At 41.1% G+C, this 20,100-nt stretch overlaps 1 long non-coding RNA gene and 1 other non-coding gene across 3 annotated transcripts; both read right to left on the reverse strand.

Moving 5' to 3' along the window:
* Positions 1–14,947, reverse strand: LOC122557504 (uncharacterized). 2 transcript variants are annotated; one of them, XR_006313857.2, is made up of 5 exons: positions 14,562–14,947; positions 14,127–14,217; positions 10,098–10,240; positions 5,117–5,277; positions 1–634 (listed from the first exon to the last, which is right to left on the reverse strand). It is a non-coding gene; the product is annotated as an uncharacterized LOC122557504 (long non-coding RNA). The 2 variants fall into 2 exon arrangements; XR_015758576.1 differs by lacking the exon at positions 1–634 and having other exon boundaries at positions 4,881–5,277.
* On the reverse strand, positions 14,648–14,952 carry LOC148148786 (Nuclear RNase P). Its single transcript, XR_015758725.1, has one exon.
* Positions 14,953–20,100: the final 5,148 nt, after the last annotated feature.

The raw sequence follows: 20,100 nt of genomic DNA on the forward strand, positions 1-20,100 counted from the left end.
GGGGAGACTAGAGGTGAGCTACTTGCCACAATATTCCTAGCCTCTGATCTGCTCTTGCAGCATTTGTGTTTATGAGATGAATCCAGTTGTATTTCTGGTCAATGATAATCCCCAGGATGTTGATAGTGTGGGATTCAGTGATAGTAACACCAATGAATATCAAGGAATGGTGGTTAGATTATCTCTTATTGGTGATGGTCATTGCTTGGCATTTGTGTGGCGGCGATTGTTGCTTGTCTCTTAGCAGCCCAAACCTAGATATTGTCCACATTTTGTTGCATTTGAATATAGACTGCTTCAGTATACGTGAGGCTTTGTGCAATGTTCATTCACAATCAGTGGTGAACATCCACACTCCTGACCTTATGACGGAGGGAAGGTCATTTGATGAAATAGCTGAAGGTCATTGGATCTAGGACCTGAGGAACTCCTGCAAAGCTGTCCTGGAGCTGAGATGACTGACCTTCAACAAACACAACCATCTGCCTATATTCCAGATATGATTCCAACTAGTGAAGAGTTTTCCTCCTGATGCCCACTGATTCTAGTTTTTCTAGGGCTTCTTCATGCCACATTCTGTCGAATGTGGCCTCGATGTCAAGGGCTGTCACTCTCAGTCAGCTACGAATGATCCCTGAAGATAGGGGAAAGGGGAGGATGGGAAAGATGTTTGGTAATGAACTACACTGGATACAGGGAAAATAACAGAAAATGCTCTGAATATAGAGGTTAATTATGAGGAAGGTGAAGACAGGCACCTTATGGTTCTGGGAGGAAGAGTAAGAGGTGAGAACAGATGCATGAAATAAAGTGCAATATCTTGTTAACCATGCTGAGTAGGAATTCTTTGAGGAGAAAAGGAGACATATCAAAAGCATTGGTATGCTAGGTAATATCATTAGAATAGATGTGATGGAAAAACTGGAGTTTTTATAATAAGGATGTGAGGAAGCATTTTTATTATTGACACTATCTAATTGACTTGAATATATGAAGCATTTTTTTGCAATTAAAATACTTTTGAAGCATTTATAAATTAAGGTACATTCTCATTATTTCATAGAAATAAACCATTTTATACATTATACACAGTGAACAATTATATATTTCATTACATGTTATTTTTGGGATGAGTGCGTTATTATATCCAGGCATTCTTGTGTGACTACTTGATTAAAGTAGTGGGATTTTAATCAACCTGTTCAGACATAATACACCTCTGGGACTGAATCCAGGCCATCTAGTTCAGAGATAAGGACACTATCATTGCACAAGAGGTAGTATTTTAGGAAGTCTTGAGGTAATGATTTGGAAATAAATCCTGATGTAAGGTGAGAATTACAGAGCATACAGTGTGGGTGTCTTGAAGGGTCTGTTTTCATGCTGTACATCTCTATGACTCTATAAATGAAAGGGTGGGAGTTAATGGAAGGTGGTGTTCAAGGCTAAAGGTGGAGGAATAGAAAGACCACGGCTGCAGAAGGTTAGAGAGATACGAAAGCAAGGCTACGAAAGGAATTATACACGAGGTTGATGACCTTAAGTCAGAGGCTACAAAGTATAAGGAACAACAGTGTGGAACTGTAGCCCTGCTTACCCTCTCATATGGAATAAGTTCCCTGAAATGAAACAAAATTTAATACCTATGGGGAAATGAGGGCAAATGATTAGCTGAGCTGTTTTCACAGAGTTGGCATGAGCATAATGAGCTGAATGGCCTAATTTTGTGCTACAACCATTCTAAAATTCAAATTATTCCATTGCACAATTTCAATGAAGTGTTAAAATTCTCCCTAGTGTTCTGGGTAATGTTGATCCCTCAATCAACACTGTTAAACAGATATGAAGAAAACAAAAAAACTACTGATTTCGAACAGTTATGAAGAAGGGTCGCTGGTCTCGAAACATTGACTCTGATTTCTGTCCATAAATACTGCCAGACCTGCTGGGTTTTTCCAGCAATTTCTACTACTGTTAAGCAGATTATCTGAGCAGTATCCCATTGCTTTTGTGGACCATTGCTATGTGGCTGCTGTTTTCTACACTACAATTGTCTGTAATTTATTGCAAAGATTTGGTGCTTGCTTTAATTCAGTTAGAAGACTTTGGTCAATTACAATTAGAGACTAAATTGGGAGAGCTAATGAAAAGTGTCTTCCAAGTCAGATTAGCCGCAAAACAGCATGGGTTTGATCTTGTTTTCACAAGCTTCATAAATTTTAAGTTTTCCAAAATGAGCACAAAATTGTGATGCGAAACAAAGAGCAGAGATCAGCAGTTATACTCAACATTGCCAGTCCTCATCCTCCAGTTGACTGGGTGTCTTATCCATTGATTGAAGTCTAACATTTTCTTCATGATGATGCAAATCTTAACAATTTTACAATATGTTATAAATCTTTGTGCTGGAGACCTTGCGGGAAAAGGAGAGTGCAGATCATTTTCGGTTGTTCCCTGAAGCAGAATGCCTCAACACTAGAACTTTGCAACAGGCATCAAGACATCACTACTTGTGAAATCCCTCATGTACACTCAGATTCTCTGCGCCACTGCATGCTGTCCTCAATGCAGCTGTGAGGGATGCAGAGACTGTCACACATCTCTTTCTGGAATGTGCTTTTGCAAAAGAAGTCTGGAGAGAAATGCAATGGCTTTTGTCGAGGTTCATTGAGTAGTTCTGACGCAGGACTCTGTGCTCTATAGTCTGTTTTCTGGGATCATACCAAAACAAACAGCTGGGCCCAGAGGACCATTAACTCCATGAAAGATGCTCTTTGATCTGTCTGAAACTTGCTGGCCTTCCAGAGCAAGGAGTTGAGCTCGACTGAGTATTGCAGACTGGCATATTCCAAGCTCCAGGGCTACTTTCTGAGGGATGCGCTATAGTTTGGGCAACTGTTGCCAAGATGCAGTGGGGAAAGACCATTATTTAAGGTCTTTCTACCAAAGTACAGTGGGGGTCTATTCAGTTATCAGACTCTCCCGGTGCCTCAAATATATATAAATAATATGTTGATAAGTAAAAAAATTTGGATTGTTGGAACTGTCAGAAAAGTCATGCTCCAATTTTTGTAATACGCTAAGACTGTACAGAACCAAACTGCTTAAGTGACTGTGTGTGTAAAGATATTTTTGAAATAAAAAAAAATCTACAATCTTTATTTTACTGGTTGGAAAGGGACCATTACATCAAATCCCTGTTTTCTGCCCAATTGAATGGTCAGTCATTACCTAATTGCCTTTGCGTTGTGATACCTTGAGGGGTGACGAAGAGTTTTTGCCCGAATTGTCAAATTTCCTGCTCCTCGGATGCTGCCTGACCTGCTGTGCTGTCAAATTATCCACATTCTAATGACTTGTAAACAAAGAGATATTCTTTCTTTGACTTAGAGTCATACAGCATGGAAACAGACTCTTTGGTGCAACTGGTCCATGCCATCCAGATATCCCAATCTGACCAGATGCTGGGAGGAAAGGCCACAGTTCAAGGTCTCTCCACCAAAATACAATGAGCGTCTGTTAAGTTTCCAGGTACCCTTGTAGCCTCAATGGGAATGTAAGCAGTTTCTTTTCACGATTAGCAAAATGCCTTTTTGTTGCAACTGGATTAAAGTTCTACTTAGGAATGTCAAAATTCCACTGTATTTTCTGCAAAGTCTGTACAGACCTGTTTTGTACTTGTTGTACTTACTTACAATTTATGAATAAAGCATATTTTTCAAAAGTGCAGAACTTGTGCTAACGTTCAACTGATCTTATCCATCATGCTTTTGTGGTTGTTATATTAGTTAAATTCTACACAATGTATTTAAGTATATGACAAACAAGTTGTGTTGTTATGACTAGCTAAACAGGGCCATTTGCTTCCCTCTTTTTAACTCCCTGTTCAGCTGCAACAAATTATTTCTATTTTGTAACTATCACACTTCGATTAAACTTGGTTAATCAGATCAAGAATGAAGGAGAACCAAGTTCAAGCTTTCCTTGAGTGAATGAGAGTGTAGTTTTCTTTGGTATTTAACCGGACCAAAAATAAGAAAATACAAGATGTAATACATGTAATAAGCTTAAAAAGAAGAGAATGTGGGGAAACGTCTGCAGAGAAGCAGTTACAGTTTAAAAGTTTTAGGTTTATTCTCAACTCAAGAATTCTAAGTTCCAATGACTTGGCTGTTCTCCTGCTTCCTTGAGAGAGTTATAGCATGCAGATAACGTGGTGAGTGATTTTACTAAGTTGAGAGAGGGAGAAGAGAACTTTCAGTATCCTTTTTTGTTAATCTATGTTGCCTTCTCTTAGCTTTGCTGCTCAAAGACTGCTGTTGACATGCTATTCCTTTGCTGAGTTTAGCCTCTGTGTTGTCATTTAATTTTAAGCTGGTTAGTTGTAGACAGTCCTTCATCTCTTCCTATGTGAATTTATTATGCAAGTGTGAGTAAAGCAAGAGATGCCAATTTCTTGATATATCATTGAGTATCAGTGCTTCTTGATTAAAAGTCATTCTGTGCAGCTATATACAATGGGTTTCCTGGGCTTATCAGGGGATCACAATAGTCATTTTAGATAAGTAGAGTCCTTGGGGAAAAATGCATATTTATGGAAGTTCTCAATTGTTAGAGGAATATATCATATTAAAGTATTCTAACAAAATAGACAATTTTACACATCTTTGTCATATCCTGAGACTGAAAAGTGCTGTTGAAATGCAAATATTCTTTGATTTCTTTGTTATTCCATAATGAATCTTTTAAGAATAAGTCAATATTATACCTAACAGGACTTCAAGATCATGCATAGATATTTAATTCAAATGAAAATGGGAAATACTGCAATAACAATAACAAAAAATTTCCATTCTCCAAAGGAACTATACATTGTACACCCTGTTGATCATACACTTCTGTATGTTCTCGACTGAACTTAAAATCAGATATTATAATACAGGAACAAGGAATATATGCAGAAATACAAAGCTTGAGCGTAAGTGAATTCAGACACTACTTCAGTGGTAGACATACTTTACTGCCAACACTACAATTCAAAATTTAACCTGTTCTACCTGTTCAAACATACTTGTGTATGCCTACAGTTAGAGTCAATCAATTACATTGTACTCACCCTGATTTTTGTGCTAGCAGCTACATGAGTGACTCAGTCCAATGTCAACTTCGTACTTGTCAACTTAAAATCTAGCAGAGGTTGATGAACAGCTTCTCAAAAATGGGTAATTACATTCAAGAGAGATGATTCCCACTTCAGTACCACATTTTCCAGCATGACTGAAAGCAGAAAAATAAAATATTTGAAAAACAAGCACTGCTCATTTTCTACTGCACATGTTTAATTCTAGCAGGCACTTCTGCCTTGATTAATTTGTAACTAGTAAATTAGCAATAAAGGAAGAAAATTCTTAAAAGTATTCAAAATCTGGCTGCCCCTGGCCGAAGAGAAATAAAGTTAAAGGACCTTTTAAATGAGATGTTAACACTGTTTCTCCACAGATGTAGCTATGTTTGCTGAGTATTTCTAGCACTTTTCCCCTATGTTTCAGATTTTCAGAATTCATGGGGTTTAGCTCTTTATTGCTATTAATGTCCTCTAATCTGTTTTGGCTCATTGAGTTTTGGTCTCCCTTTAGTGGAACAAGATATAATTTCCAAACAAACAGTGAAAGGTAATGCTGGAGGCCACTCCAGTCTACTACTGCCCAATTGGTGAATTGCCATTCAATGGCCGATACACAATTGTTCTCTCCCACATTCAAACCAACAATCTTCAGACTTGTAGTCATCCTGGAATGCTGGTTAACACTTGTTCCATCATGGATCAACCTTTCTGTGAGAAGAGAGAAAATAGTTTGGAGAGAGAGAAACCCATTTGGAGAAATACTTTATGAAAAGAATTAACATATCTCAGTATTTTTGTATTGTTAATTTTTTCAAAAACTTGTTCTTATAGTCAGAGATGTACAGCATGGAAACAGATCCTTCGGTCTCCTGTCCATGCCAACCAGATATCCCAACTCAATCTTGTCCCGAATTGGAGATGCCGGTGTTGGACTGGGGTATACAAAATTAAAAATCACACAACACCAGGTTATAGTCCAAAAGGCTTATTTGGAAGCACTCGCTTTCAGTGCACCGCTCCTTCATCAGGTGCTTCTATTGTTAATTTTTTCAAAAACTTGTTCCTATAGTCATAGAGATATACAGCACAGAAACAGACCCTTCGGTCTATCTCGTCCATACCGACCAGATATCCCAACCTAATTTAGTCCCAGTTTGGAGATGCCGGTGTTGGACTGGGGTGTACAAAGTTCTCCACAACCACCTGATGAAAGAGCAGTGCTCCGAAAGCTAGTGCTTCCAAATAAACCTGTTGGACTATAACTTGGTGTTGTGTGATTTTTAACTAAATCTAGTCCCATTTGCCAGCACTTGGTCCATATCCCTCTAAACCCTTCCTATTCATATACCTATCCAGATGCCTTTTAAATGTTGCAATTGTACCAGGTCTCTGGCGCTAACCACTGCACCACCGTGCTGCTCATTGGTCTGTTCATTTCTTTCCTGACCAAATATGAGAGTCTATTTTTGCAAAGTCCACAGCAGAGTTTACTCAAAGATTTCCGTAAATGTTTGTGTGTATTTGTGGAATTCCAGACCAGATCGTGAAAAATTACACCAGTGCCTGGGGGGACAATGGCTAAGAAGCTATTTTCACATCAAAAATTAGCACGAGTGGGCTTTCCACCTGGAATGTCTGGCCACAATAGACCATGTTATGGATCTGATAGCAGGAAATGGTGGGAAAGGAGGCAAACGGCAAGGCTAGATCTGAGATTAATTACTAGCATTTTGACAGTGGCTGCCAGCAATCCCTTTAGGAATTGATGATTAGGCTAGTATAGATCTGGAAAACTGAGTGGAGTGAGTATGGCTCAGGCCTTGGTCTAACATCTGTGCGCTCCTACCACCCTTACAGAGAAAATGATTGTGGGATTCTACCCCAGACATTCTTTTATGATTAGATTCCCTACAATATGGAAACAGGCCATTTGGCCCAACAAGTGCACACTGACCCTCCAAACAGTAACCCACCCAGACCCATTCCCCTACCCGATATTTACCCTTGACTAATATGCTTAACGTTATGGGCAACTTAGCATAGCCAATTCACCTAACCTGCACATCTTTGGATTATGGGAGGAAACCCACACAGATACAGGGAGAATGCACAAACTCCACACAGACAGTTACTCAAAGTGGGAATCGAGTCCAGGTCCCTGGCATTGTGAGGCAGCAGTGCTAACCACTGAGCCACTGTGCTGCCCCAAACTTGGGAACGATGTGCATTTACAACACACATCCACATTTTCATGCAGAATGATGTCTAAATATCAGTCACTTGGCTGTAAACGTATTTCACTTAAACATTTACATTAAGACATGATGTACTTTTCACACTGGATTGTTACATACCTGTGAATACACTTGCAAAATTTATTTTACAGCTACAGAGACATGCAAGTGACTGTTTGGCATTGGGAAAAAAAAAGTATCCGCGACCACATCTGGAATTGGCAGATAAGTGTCTTAACCTGTTGTTAAGGAGGGAGTTTCAGGACTCACAGATGCTGATATTAATACTACTGGAGAAATAAATAGACTACCTGTAGGTAAACAATTATGACTGTCAGCATTACCCACAGACCCATGCACTATATAGGACATAGGTCAATCAGCGGGGTTCTACATCCCTGATGATTCTAATGCATTGACTCCCTGCTTGTTAAGCACCTCCCTGGCCCAGACATTGCTGACCAACTCATTCCCACCAACGCCTTTTGACACAGATACCAGGGAAAGAATAGGGTTGTTGTAGAATAATGGCCAATTACGTCAGCAGACTCTCAACGCAGACATTGATTCATGGTACAACCTGTGTGAACATGAAGTTAGGCATCATGCTGGCACAGTTACACTTGACCTAGACAGACCCTCAAACAAACTACAATCAAATTTATGCAAACGTGATGCTTCGTATACAGTGCAATGCCAGCTGTGCCAAAGTGCCCTCTTTTTATCCCCCTCCCACTGTGTCTCAGTGTAATCCATAGTTTTGCAGTTAGGGTGGAGGAAGCCTATTTGGCAGTGAAGCCCTTTGGTCCCAGATGATTTTTTCAGGTGTCAAGGGATACGTCAGATATGCTGAATATCTTCTTGCCAGAGGCAAGCAAACCCTTGTCAGGTTTAAGTTGCAAGAGTGGAGGGCCTGGTCACTTTTTAAGTGTCCTAAGAGGGGTTTCTGTGTGGTTCCTCTTGTGACTGGTGCTTCTTGCTACTGCCCTGTCTCCTTGTGAGGACCAGAGTGTGCACCAGGTTCCTTGTTCTTCTGCTACTAGCCTTTCTGTAGTCCAGTGGCTAAGCAATGGAATGCAGGTGTGCGTACTTTTCTTGCAGACCTTAAGGATGTTGGAACTGGCTCTCTAGGATAGATTGCATACGTTGCTACACTCTGTCACGTCTTACTGTAGTGAGATGCTAGAAATCAAATTCTGCTGTTTTCAGGCCAGTCACAAAAGTTAGAGATGTTTAAAGCTATGCAGAATTTCTCCATCTGTCTTTCTTTTAGACTCAGGTTGACAGAAAACAAGGAATTAATTTCTTTACTTTGCAAGAATTACTGCATTCAAATATTTAGATTCCAGCTGAAGGTAAACACTTGTGAATTGTCAATATATATGTCTGCTTACTAAAATTTTAACCTCTTTTGTAAAATTCATCGACTGCACACACAAGCATATACAGACAGACAGAAAAAACATGAGTGTTATGGCCCTAGGGAAAGCTGGAGAAGACAATTCAGTGGTTCTTGCCCATAGGGTTTGCTAGAATGCTGCTTCCTGAGCTCCCTTCTTGAGGTATTTCACTTGACTACAGGAGGCACAGGATAATTAGCCACACTTATAAAGGTCTCTGACCTGTTAATTAAAAGTCATAGCTTATAGCAACTGGTGAGGGGAAATAAATAAGTTATTTTCAGGTATAACGTGCTTCCCTTCAGGAGGGCTGATGATTGTACCCCTCAACATTCACATCCCTACACTGTTCAGCTACCTGGGAGCCAACCATAGTAGTTATAGGCAGGAGGTCTTTGACATCAATAACTGCACACTATTCCACAGATCACTCAGCTACTTGTTACTCTCCAAAGCTCCATTCCTACACTGTCCCCTGGCTCCAGCTGGTCTATAACTAGGCATTCCCCACTGCTTGAACCAATAGTTGTGTAAGTACACTTACATTGACTATCAAGTAACTTGCTTTGAAAAAATACAGCAGTCCTTCCACAACATTTGGCTTTTAATCCAGTTCTTTTGCCATTTCATTCCATAATCAAAAACACAGAAAAATAAAAAAAATTATAACTTCTGAACAATGAGGGGCATTGTTCCCCAGCCCCACCCGCCCTGCCATTTATCTCTCCACCCCAGAGGCTCCCTGCCTCATTCCTGCTGAAGGGCTTTTGCCTGAAACGTCGATTTTCCTGCTCGTCGGATGCTGCCTGAACTGCTGTGCTTTTCCAGTACCACTCTAATCTTGACTCTGATCTCCAACATCTGCAATCCTCACTTTTGCCCATTCCACATACCTGCCTGCTGGTCCTGTTTGTCCCCGTGTGTGGGTCAAGTCACTAATTGTTAACATTACTGGGTCCTCACGTACCCAGGTCTGAACAACCACGTGGTCTCCTGCAGTCCTCCAAATGCCAGCAGCATGCAATATTTCATTCACTGCCAGCTGCAGAGCTGTCGCAGTTAGGTGCTCACCAGATTATGCTATCAGTTGTAAGTATCTAGGCTGATGGAGGTTGCAGGATGCAGCCTTACTGACACTCCCTCTAACACCTCGGTACTCTCACCCTCAGAGGCCAAGGAGGGAGCTTCAGGTAGAGACAACTGTTCACCACAGATTTGGTGAATGTCCCAGCAGTACCTGCAAGATCCAGCACAGAAACATTGCATCCGATGATCAGAAGTGCTGTGCAATGAATAAGATTACTGTAAGAGATGCAATGGAATGAAGAGTGTACATACTTGTTTGATGTATATGGATATTTCAGCATTTCTGCAGGAACAGTTCTGATCTTCACATGCAAGGGCCAAAATTCTCTTCTCGTTCTTAAATGCTGAAGAGTCTAATGTCAGTCAGCCCTTCATCTGTACATGCCCTTTCGGTCCTGTATTGAGAGAGAGGGAGATTTGAGTGAAGTGAATTGGGTGGCATGGCTGTTAGTGCTTGTGTGGTGAGGGAAAGAAAAGATGTTCTGAGGAGTGAGTAGGCAGTGTGGAGGCTACGCAAGGTTAGTGTGTGGGACATTAAGAGGCACGGAATGAGCAATAGTGAGAACGTCAGAGGTGGGTGCAGGAGCAGAAATAGAGTGTGTGAAATCACAGAAGAATGTGGCACATATGAGTGGAACAAAGATCATGGACTGTCCTATTGAGACTTCACTGATCAAGGTGGTGGCTAGTCTGCCAGTGTCTTCTGGCGTAGCCTTCTCTGCTAGTTTTCTGGGAAGTGGACACTGTTCTTTTGCACCTCAGGGTCCCCATCAGAGAATTGTGGTGCCTTATTCCATTTACAATATATTGGGCAAGTGTTAGACAATCACTATCTTCAACAAGATTTTCCTTGACATATAATGGCATTAAACCCTCAAGTATCAACACTGAAAGTGGAGTCACAGGTAAACAGGGCAGTGAAGAAGGCTTTTTGACATCAGTCAGGTCACTGAGTACAGAAGTTGGGACGTTATGTTGTACAGGATGTTGGTGAGGCCACACTTGGAATATTGTGTTCAGTTTTGGTCACCTTGTTATAGGAAGGAAGTTATTAAACTGGAAAGAGTGCAGAAGAAATTTACAAGGATTTTGCTAGGACTCAACGGTCTGAGTTATAGGAAAAGGTTGGATAAACTAGAACTTTTTTTAGCGTGTAGGAGACTGAGAGGGGATCTTATAAAAGTGTACAAGATCATGAAAGGCATGGATAGAGTGAACGCACTGTCTTTTCCCCAGGGTTGGAAGGGCCTGTGCCCGAAACGTCGAATCTCCTGTTCCCTGGATGCTGCCTGACCTGCTGTGCTGTTCCAGCAATAAAGTTTCAACTTTGATCTCCAGCATCTGCAGACCTCACTTTCTCCTTGGAGAATCGAGGACAAGAGTCCATCAGTTTAAGGCCTGAGGGGCAATGTTTTTTTTTTACACAGAGGAAGGTATGCATATGGAATAAGCTGCCAGCAGAAGTGGTTGAGATGACTACATTAACAACATTTAAAAGGCATTTGGACAGATACATGAATAGGAAAGGTTTAGAAGGATGTTGGGCCAAGTGCAGGGAAATGAGGTTAGTGTGGATGGACATTTTAGTTGGCATGGATCGGTTTGAGCCAAAGGGTCTGGCTCCATGCTGTGGGAGTCTATGAGCATGAGGGCTTGCATTGACCAGAAACTGAATTGAACTTGCCATATAAATACTGTGGCTATAAGAGCATGTCAGAAGATAGGAATCTAGCAGTGAATATCTCCAGACTCTTAAACGTCTGCTAACAATCTTTAATGTACAATTTAGGAGTGTGATGAAATCCTCTCTACTTGCCGAGATGAGTGCAGCTCCAATGACACCTGACACAATCCAAGACAAAGCAGCTCATTTGATTACCATCACATCCACAAACATTTACTTCCTTCACCATCGGCACACAGAACAGCAGGGTGTACCACCTACAAGATGCACTGCAGAAATTCACTAAGTTTCTTCATTGGAGCACCTTCTAAATCCACAACTGCTACCAGCTAGAAGGATAAAAACGGTGGACACATGGGAATATCACCACCTGCAAGTTCTCCTCCAAGGCATCACCATCCTGACTAAAAAACATATTGCTTTTTTTTAGTGTCGCTGGGTCAAAATCCTGGAATTTACTCCCTGTTAGCATTATGTATGTATCTAAACCAAAATCTTGGCAAAGGTCAAAGGTCATCGCCAACTGGGTCAGATCTGCTCTGGGATCGGTGATCCACCCTGACCAAACCTATGCTGTACCGGGCAGGAAGATCGCTGAGAGTCTTGCACTCCTCAGGGATACGATTGCCTATATGCAGGACAGGGGGTTGGACACCTGCCTCATCAGCCTGGACCAGGAGAAAGCCTTTGAATCAGACAGCTTCCCAGTCAGATCTGGAGTCAGGCAGGGCTGCCCTCTCTCTCCTGCCTTGTTTTTGTGTGCCGCATAGACCCATTTGCCGAGTCCACCAGGAAGGATGCAAGCCTGAGAGGGGTGACTATTCCTGGCAGCAGGGGCCTGCAGGTTAAGGCTTCCCTGTACATAGATGATGTCGTCGTTTTCTGCTCGGATCCGCTGTCCGTGCACAGACACTTGTGCATATATGACCAGTTCGAATGGACCTCGGGGGCCAAAGTCAACCGAGGCAAGAGCGAGGCCATGCTCTTCGGGAACTGGGCCGACCAATCCTTCATCCCCTTTACCATCTGGACTGACCACCTGAAGGTGCTGGGTATTTTGTTCGGAGGGGCTGGGGCGTGCGCCACGTCTTGGGGGGAGCGTATCAAGAAAGTGAGGCAGAAACTAGGCAGATGGAAGCTATGGTCGCTCTCCATCGCAGGTAAAACCTGGTCATCAGGTGTGAGGCACTATCAGTGCTGTTATATATGGCACAGGTCTGGCCTATTCCCAGAACCTGTGCCGTCGCAGTCACCTGGGCCATCTTCCATTTTGTATGGAGATCAAAGATAGCCAGGGTCCAAGGGACTCAATGTACAAAGCTCTGGGCAACGGGGGAAAAAAAACACACCCAATGCTACCCTCACCCTGATGGCCAGCTTTGTGTGTGGCTGCATCAAGCTGTGTGTGGATCCCCGGTACGCAAACACAAAGTGTCACTATGTACTCAGGTTCTACCTGTCCCCGGTGTTGCGAAGGATGGGCCTGGCCTCGCTGCCGCGGAACGCTCCAAGTAGTTGGACCGTTCCATATCACCTGTCCTTCGTAGAGAAGTTTATGAAGAAAAACACCTTTGACCACAAGTCCATCAGGAAGTGGTCAGCACGTAGTGTCCTTGAGACCCCTCGGGAAAAGGACAGGGCGGATCCTGTCGAGCGGTTCCCTGAGCAGCAGACTGTCAAAGTCATTTGGCAGAATGCCTCATTGCCAGAACTTTCCAACAAGCTCCAAGACATGGCTTGGCTGGTGGTGAGAAGGGCTCTGCCTGTGAGATCCTTTATGCAGGCCTGGACTCTCTGCCGCACCGCATGCTGCCCTCGAAGCGGCTGCGGAGGAGACAAGACCGTCACACACCTCCTTCTGGAATGTGCCTATGCAAAGGAAGTCTGGAGGCGAATGCAGTGATGTTTGTCGAAGTTTGTCTCGAGCAGCTCCGTGTCGCGGGACTCTGTGCTATACGGTCTGTTCCCCGGGATGCACACCAAGACGAACATCAACTGTGGCTGGAGGATCATCAACTCAGTGAAAGATGCTCTTTGGTCTGTCTGAAACCTGTTGATCTTCCAGCTGAAGGAGCTGACCCCGACTGAGTGTTGCGGACAGGCACATTCCAAGGTCCAGGACTATGTGTTGAGTGACACGCTGGAGCTTGGGGCAGCTGCCGCCAAGGCGCGGTGGGGAAAGACCACCGTGTAATGTCTGCCTGCCAAAGAACCGGTGCCCATGCAGTAAGTGGGCTCCACTGACGCCTCAGCTAAATATATGAATGGTAAACGTACAGACCTGTATATACGAATGATTACTTGATCTCTGTATGCAAAGATGTTGACATATGTATGGCAATATCCAATTGTACAGATCATCAAAATATATTTATGAATAAAGTATATTTTTGAAATAAAAAAATGAATTCAAGAAGGCAGCTCACCACCACCTTCTCCAGGCCAATTGGATTTCACCACCACCTTCTCCAGGCCAATTGGATTTGTGCATTAAATGCTGGCCAAGCCAACTAAGCCCACACCCCCCAAATGATTTCCAACATCTTCTATGTGTGTTCCTAGCTAAGAGGAGGTTTGGAGAAAGAAATTCAACTTACGATTAATTTGATGAGCCAGACATTTGCTTAAAAGTACTCAAACATCTCACATCGGTAGAGAATGAGGATCTCTCATGATTGGCCACTACTGCTGAAGAGTAACAAAAACAATTTGTATTTACATACGGTGTTTCACAAAATAAGGTGTCTTGAACATTCTATCTCCTGACTTACCAAACTTACACCTACCAGCCAAGGTTATCTTCCAGAAAAGAAAACAAGACCAAATAAATACAAGTCCAATAAGGGAAAGAAATCCTATAAAATACATACTTGATATATATTTCATACTTACATATTGAAATCTGTACTTAGATATAATGCAACCTCTGTTAAAGTCAAGAATCTGTCTAGATCCCTTAGAAAGTCAGCATCATAACCACTGCACAATTTCCTACCTCCAATGCAGAACACTTTTTTCTGTAATTCACTTACCATTTTTTTTCATGGCTAACAAATAAAAGTTGATGATGTGGAGGTGTAAGTGGAACCCCTTCATCAAGTGAAATGAGAGCAAAAGTGTGGGGTGAGAGTAGTCTGAATTGGGTTGTGAGTCTTGTTTGACTCATCTCACACATTGAACTCACATGGCTAGCCAGAAGCCCTTCCCATTCTGAGTAGAAGCTGCATCCACATCATCCAATTGTCTTGGAATTGCTTCTCCTGCTTTCTGCTACTGCCCAGACCAGATGCCTGGTGACTTCCTCACCTGAATCAGGTGATACCCTGCAAGGGTAGTGATTGGCTCTTGTCTCAGACCTTCCCCGAGGACATGAGGAGTGATAATACACTCAGCACGTGACCTCTAAAGTGAGCTTCACCCCACACTAAAGAAATACACAACTAGAATCTTATAAAGGCTGCACAATCTGAACCACATCTACTTTAGGGTGACTTGAGCGAATCTTTGATAGTGCCATGTCAGTGTTATGGTACTGCAAATTATAAAAAAAACTCATAATTCTGTCACATATTTAAATATTTTTGGCAGAATATTTATAATTCAAAACCAAATAAACCGCTGAAAATGATTTCATTGGTTGACGACGTCTCACATCACGTGATTCCAGCGATGTCTGAACAAGATGATACATTTTAAAGGGAAGGTTTCCTCATTCAGGAGATACTTAATGTTTATTTTTATAAGATTTGTTGAAGAAGAAATTATTTAGTAAATACCAAGAATATAACTCGATTAAAAAAACACGTGAAGCGCTTTCAGTTGATCCGATCATTTGACAAACACCCACGCAAATACAATACAGTGTACACGCAGTTTTTCAATAGTTCCGGCTTTCATAGAAAATCTACAGCTGCCTCCAAATGCTTTGTAGACCCCTCCCCGCAATCCAGATGGATGTGTTCGACATAAAAAACAGACACTAACCATGTCAAAATCAATTTATAACACTAAGTTACATTACATTCAAAATATATTACTTTCACAAGTTGGAGTTGGTGGAAGTATTTGATCACATATCAGTTACCATTCAAATTATTAATGTTACTGATATTCGTGAATTTTCTCCTGACTAGAGTCAATGTAAATAGTGAGGAATGAAACATTTTCTATTTCAGTCATCCAGGCTCATAATCAAGGAGTTTCAGGATACTTAAAGAGAAAAAACACTTTTCTAAATAAAGTTAAAAATCACACAATCCCAGGTTATAATCCAACAGGTTGTTTTGGAAGTATTAGCTTTCAGAGCGCTGCTCCACCATCAGGGTCATAAGATGCAGAATTTATTGCAAAAGATCAGAGCATCATGCAACCCATACAAAACATTGAACAAACCTGGGTGGCTGTTAAGTCTTTCGTCTTTTCGAATGGGTTGCAGGTCTTGGTTCATTACTTGTAAATCCCAGAACTTCTTTCAAGTCACATTCTCGAGATAACTTTAGGTTTTATAAAAAAGTGACATCTCAGCTCAGACATTGCATTAAAGGTGTGAGGTTACAGCCTGTCTAAATCCCAATCTTGAGTCAGACTGGTTCTATTTATAAAGTAGGAATTTATAAAATGTTACATGGATTGGTCACTCTGACTTTCTTACTGAGTATTCTCATGATGAGTGGTAAGATAGGAAATTATATATTAATAAAGCAAAATGTGCACTTTATAAGATCATTAACAAGGCAACAATGCCCCCAGTCAGCAACTCAATGTTGCCTAGTGAGAATCGTGGAAACATAGTTAAAATATATAACAAACTGCTCCTGATTTTGAGATGGGCCTCTTTGGATTTCTCAGGTGATTCTGCCATATTTCTTGCCATAGCCTACTGTGAGATTCTGCCAATAGAATTTAATGTAGAAAAGTGTGAAGTCATACACTTGACAGAGTTAGTTAAATAGAGAGAGAGAAAGAGAGACTCTGAAAATGTGTAACACAGAGGAATCTGGGTGTTATTGTGCATGAAATTCAAAAATTTAGTGCACAAGTGCATTAAGTAATTGAAAAGATAACTGGAATTTTTATTACTTATGCTGTTGTGACACTTAAAATGGTCTTAAAACAAGGAGTAAAACAAAGTTCCAACTTGTTTCCTTATAATGTACATTAAGGAGACTCAAGACCAGGGGAATCACACCATCTCAGCTCCTTAGTTTCTACTTAATAGGCTCCTTTCAGTTTATTTGCTGGATACTGTGGCTAATATTTCAGCTAACGTTTTAATCACCTCTACATTATTTAATCTGATTAATGGATACCAACGTTAGAATTTTCAACTTATCTTACAAACTCTGACTAACCCGATATTTTTAATTTCAAAGAATCATAAAATCATATTGTACAGAAGAAGTCTTTGAGCCATCAAATCTACACTGACTAAACTACTCTAAATCTACACTAGTCCCACTTTCCAGCACTTGGCCCATAGCCTTGAATGTTATGACATTTCAAATACTCATCCAAGTCCTTTCTAAAGGTTGTGATATTTCCTGCTCTCTATTATCTTCCCAGGATGTGCAAAACAGATTTTCAACACTTTCTGGGCGAATAAATGTTTCTTCAAATCCTCTCTAAACTTCCTGCCTTTCACCTTGAAATTATATCCCCTTGTTATTGACCCTGGCATCTGCCAACAATGTGGAAAATTGCCCAGGTAGGTCCTGAAGACAAAAAACAGGAAAATCTGACCCAACCGATTACTGCCCCATCAGTCTACTCTTAATCATTAGTAAAGTGATGGAAGATGTCACTAACAGTGCTATCAAGCAGCACCTGCTGATGTGATAAGGTCGAGTGAACTTTAGTTTTAACGGTTCATCAAAAACTGGTAACAAAACTATAATGATTCCATTACTTTAATTGTTCCATTATTCATGCTTTGTTTCCAATGGACAATGCAGCAAGCTCCAAAATATGTTCCTTAAATCTCTCCATGTTTAAGGAGCTCCTTCAACCTTATTCAAAATCTCTTTTATTTGACTCCCTGTAAAACCTTTACTGGATAATGCTTCTCTGAAGCGCCTTGGAGAATTCTACCATGTTGAAGACACCTTATGATTGCTAGTGATTGTTATTGATTGAATCAAAACGAATTAAATACTAATGAAAGAAAAAAATAACAAGAAACAGGAAAGGATCAGTTCTTGAGAGCATCCTACAATCATTGTAGCAGCAGATTTTAAGAGTTTGAATTGAAAAAATGTCTGAACTTTCAAACTTCAAAAAGTATATAATACTTTTTAGCGAACTGAGTATTCTGTGTTGATGTGTTTTGGAAGAAAAGTTAAAACTACAATGTTTATAAATTGGATCTGTGCTGAAAGAGCTCCAGGAGAAGCTGAATTCTGAGTTGTTGCCTATTTCATGAACAAGCTGTGTTCTCAGTGGTATGTAATGAATAAGATCCATCAGCAATTCCTGGACTATCACATTATCCAGATTGCTAGCTAACTGGCTTATCTGGTTTTGAAAGCAAAGATTTTATTATTTCCTTTGTCACTTATATGTCAAGAAAAATTATATTTGTCACTCATCAGCTGTAAATTTAATTCATTAATACACTGTTGGATTTCTTATGAGAGAAGCCACAAGGTAATGTAAACAATACCCCCCAAGTTAAAAACAGTTTACCCATTCCCAGCTGTGAAAGAATATCAGCCATATAATTTTCAGAGTATTAGAGATTATTTGATTCTAAGAAATAACTAATGTTACGTTGAAATTTATTGCTTTGATATGGCATTACCTTGTTCATTTAAAAATGTCAACATCCTATTTAAAAGGAAAGGAATTAATAGGAAGGGTTTGGAGGGATATGGGTCGGGTGCTGGCAGGTGGGACTAGATTGGGTTGGGATATGTGGTCGGCATGGACGGGTTGGAACGAAGGGTCTGTTTCCATGCTGTACATCTCAATGCTTCTATGACTGCCTGCATTGACTGCCTGCAGATTGTGTGCTTTTTGAACAAAATTGAATATATTTGCAATTACTATTCTGAAAATGCAAATTCACCCCACAGACTTATACGTGTGTGCGTGTGGGAGAGAGAGAGTATGTATGTGGGAGAGAGTGCATTGAGTGTGAGAATATGTGTTTGTGTGTGTGCACGCTTGGTAGTGTGTGTGCATGAGTGTGATGGAGTTGTAAATTTTATACTTAAACCTGTCAGTAGAAGGCCAATGGGTAGCACTCCTTGTTATTTTGAATCTACATTTTTAGGTCCATATAAAGATAATAATGCACATCCTTTCTTCAAGTTTTTGCCTTTTCAAGTTTTATTTATCTCTCATTTTCATCACCTTTGTTTTCTAAATAAACCACTTCATTCAAGGTAGTAACATTTAGAATAGGAGGAGGTGCAGACCATTCTGCATTGAGCCTGATTCACCTTTAAATATGATCATAGAACATAGAACAACACCGCAGCACAGCAACGGGCACACCGACCCACAACATTGTGCCGAACGTGACATCAAATTAAACAAATCCCTTTGCCTGTCCTTAGTCCATATCCCTCCATTCCTTGCATATTTGTGTTTATCTAAAGGTCCCTTAAACGCTCCTGTTGTATCTGCCTCCACTGCCACATCTGACAGCATGTTCCTGACACCTATCAGTCTCTGTGTAAAAAACGTGTCACTCACATCTCCTTTGAACTTTTCTCCCCTCAACTTAATGCATGCCCCCTAGTTCTAGACATCTCAACTTTGGGAAAAAGATTCTGTCCATTAACCCTATCTATGCATCTCACAATTTCATAGACTTCTATCAAGTCTCCCCTTAGCCTCAGCTGCTCCAGAGAAAACAATTCTAGCTTTTCTAGCCTCTCCTTATAGGTCATACTCTCGAATCCAGGCAGCATGGTAAACATTTTCTACACTCTTCCAAAGCGTCCACATCCTTCCTGGAATGTGGTGACCAGAATTGAATGCAATACTCTTAAGTGTGGCCCAACCAAAATCTTATAAAGCTGCAAACTGGCATTCTAACTTGTAGTTTAGATCAGAGTACAAGAGTTAGGATAGGCAAAAGTGAGGACTGCAGATGCTGGAAACCAGAGTTTAGATCAGAGTGGTGCTGGAAATGCACAGCAGGTCAGGCAGCATCCGAGGAGCAGGAAAATCTATGTTTCGGGCAAAAGCCCTTCATCAGGAATAGATCTATTCCTGATGAAGGGCTATTGCCTGAAATGTCGATTTTTCCGCTCCTCGGATGCTGCCTGACCTGCTGTGCTTTTCCAGCACCACTCTGATCTAAACTCTGGTTTCCAGCATCTGCAGTCCTCACTTTTGCCTATCCTAACTCTTGTACTCAATTCCCTGACCAATAAAGGCAAGCAAGCCATATGCTTTCTTTACCACTCTAAATACTTGTGTGGTCACTTTCAGGCAGCTATGGACGTGAACCCCAAGATCCCTCTGTACATCAATACTGCTCAGGGTCCTTTCATTAACTGTATACTTTTCCTTAACATTTGATCTCCCAAAGTGCAGCACCTCACATTTACCCAGATTAAACTC

The sequence above is a fragment of the Chiloscyllium plagiosum genome, unplaced genomic scaffold (genome assembly GCF_037043375.1).
Source record: "Chiloscyllium plagiosum isolate Xiang-an unplaced genomic scaffold, Cpla_swu_hap1 HiC_scaffold_11, whole genome shotgun sequence".
Lineage (NCBI taxonomy): Eukaryota > Metazoa > Chordata > Chondrichthyes > Orectolobiformes > Hemiscylliidae > Chiloscyllium > Chiloscyllium plagiosum.